The following is a 3,019-nucleotide window of genomic DNA, read 5'->3' as shown; positions in this document are numbered from 1 at the left end:
CGTAAGCAATAACATTTTCGAGAAGCAGCTTCAAGTTTAGCCTATGGATGTGGAGTTGTTTCGAACCTTGGTACAAAAAAAAAAGATTGATGTTGTTATTTTGATTTTGCAAGTACCAATATCATAGACGTGGAAATGGCCAAAACAAGGGGGAGGAGTCGTATAAATTCAGACATTCTACTGCGTGCTTGCCTGACGATTACGTCTGCATTAATAAGACTTTAGTAGAGCCGATCAAGCGCCCAGCGCGCACTGAATTTCCTGCCTAGAGCTGTTCTGGCATCTCGTTACAGCAAGGAGCTCCTTGTACCCGATTCTCGATAAAATACTGGTATATTATGCCCGTTTGTACTAGCGCCGCGTTAGCTTTTTGTATTGTTTTGTTTTTCTTTTAATCATACACAAAATACATTTATGTTATTAGCTTCTTTTCCGGTCTTGAGGGCAAGAATGAAGCAATAATATGTCGCTTCTCTTTCATCTTGTGGGTGACTGACGGTTTGCATCTGTATGTATGTATATGTTGAACGTGAAACATTATTGTATAAAACTGTTCTGTACATACCTCCATAGAGCGGGCACTTAGTGGAAACATGAAGTATCTCTCCCATGTAACACACAGGTATGTCTGGTTCATTCCAGTCATGTTGTAAGCCACACATAATTTCCCGTACACTAATCAATGCAAAAGGCCATATTAAAGGAAATGTCCCATCTCGGTTAAAAAAACAAAACAAAACAATAATCAAAGGTATTTTCTCCTTAAAATAATTTTGTTGGCTCTATAGATTAAGACTCTCAGCAATAACGTTATACAAATGTATAAGAAAGCAAAATAATGTAGTGGGACGCCACAGACAGGACTCAACTTGGAGTCTGCCGATATTGCCCACAGAAGACAATCAGGCGTCTACTTATATATTGTTCGCAGACAGAATATCCGCTGTATAGCAAGGTCTTCATCTAATCTCTCTCTCTGTCTCGCTCTCTGTGTGTATACGGATTCAAAATCTATAGTGAATTCATTGTCAAAGGAGCTCCTCAATCCTATTTTCTAGTGATATCCAACCATTCACATTACCACACACAAACACACAGAGCATCTCCGGACCGTGACTGGCAAAATGTGATTTAAGAAAGATGCTTGGGAAGAAATTGATTAGAAATTGCATTCAGAGTAACAATAATAAAAGATCAATCAGTTAGCATGACGGAACGCCGATCAGGAGCATAATATTCACAAACAACAAACATGAAAGCCACGGACAACACGTACAGCGGGGAATCCCCGTCTGCCGTAATCGCCGATGTGTAGAGCCATCTATTGCGGGCCATTTACTGTTCATTCGTTGTTTTTGTTGTTGCTGCTGCTGCTGGTTTTTTTTTTTTTTTTTGATGTTGTTGTCGTTGTTGTTGTTGCTGCTGCTGTTGGACCGTAATTTGATTTATCTCAAATACAATCTATGCACGTGACAAAAGAGCAGCATGAAAATGGTTATGAAGTATTAATCATATAAAATCTTCTTGCCATGCGGCTTGACTTGCAGAGATGGAAGCCGTTGGATTCATTGTTACGATGACGTGATCATTCTTTTTGACGTCATTACCTAACCCCCTCCCCCCCCCCCCCGGGTGTTGTCACCCATGTCTACCACAATGGGATTCCCAGGGTAGCCTATTTCGTGCTATGGGTGCAGGGACGACACTGTTGCATGCATAGACATGAAAATCACATATTCCATGCACTAGCAGGTATAATGAAACCGGGGAATTCCAGCTTATTGTTTATCATGTTCATAAATTAAACTTGCTCTGCTTAAAATAGCATTGCATGCAAAGTTCATGTACCCGTAGCTACCAATCCCCCCCCCCCCCCCGCCATCCCGATCACACTGCAAGATGAAATACAGTACACCATAGGTGGAAGGACACCGTGTGACTGCATTGAAAAAAAAATGGAATTTCAATCAGCAAACTTGAATCGACATGAACAGCTCATGTTGATTCACAATTATTTTATCTCTAATAAACAATTGTTATTATTACATACTCTTAGCCATGTTTGTATCTTACCATGTGCATCTTACCTGCACATAGCTCATAATCTATAATGTACATCAAATTTCATTTTCAGTTCCAGTTTGATTTTATTTCTGCATTTTTTTTCAAAGATATCATTAACTAAAATAACAACACGTGTATCTGACAACATGATAGGAAAAAATAGTGTTACATTCATAGTATAGTAATAACAACTATCTTTAAGGTTTAAACGTAACGACAATGAGGTCAAAGGAATTGACGATACACTTGTTTCCAGGTATAAAGAGGAAGAAAAAAATAGTGCTGCTTTCTGTATTCATAGACTAGGACTCTGCTAACACACTTTTTTTGAACTCCAGACGTGATAATGTTTGCATTAATATTGCACGTCTGTTAATCGTATACACTAACTCCGTATACCATGCCAGCAACCAGCAACTTGCAGCCTGGCTGACAACGCATCCAGATAACCTATATGACTTCTTGTGTGCTGATATCACATACAAATACAGGCCAATACGTATATACGCGGGAGCTCGCTATCATGTTCCGATACTCTTTTTTTTTCAGAAACGAGTTGTTTATAAAATAATGAAGTATAGAATAGACCTTTTTTCACTCTCGGTTTTGTATTTAGAAGTACTATTGCTTTTTATGGAGACTAATCATGGCGTGGTTATACAGGCATAAATGAAAAATATATTCACCTATATAATGGCCATGAACATTGTTTGCCAGACTTGGCATAATCTATGTGGTTTTCGTCTTGCAACTCTACTCTGTATTTCAACTGCCTCCCCTTCCATCTCCAGTGCACTGATCACCACAAAACAACCATACACGTGTAGATATTCATATTCATTTGAGTTGAATTGAATTTATTGGAATATAGATTTTAAAAAAAAAACATATTAAAAGAAAAGCACTCTTGAAGTTTGCCAGTACTGTGTCAATTTGTCATTAGTATCAGAGTCAG

This window comes from Diadema antillarum, unplaced genomic scaffold (genome assembly GCF_040938485.1).
Source record: "Diadema antillarum isolate AM-2024a unplaced genomic scaffold, OU_Dant_1.0 seq00001666_RagTag, whole genome shotgun sequence".
Taxonomy (NCBI): domain Eukaryota; kingdom Metazoa; phylum Echinodermata; class Echinoidea; order Diadematoida; family Diadematidae; genus Diadema; species Diadema antillarum.
The sequence above is the reverse complement of the archived record's forward strand: the minus strand, read 5'-3'. Positions refer to the sequence as shown.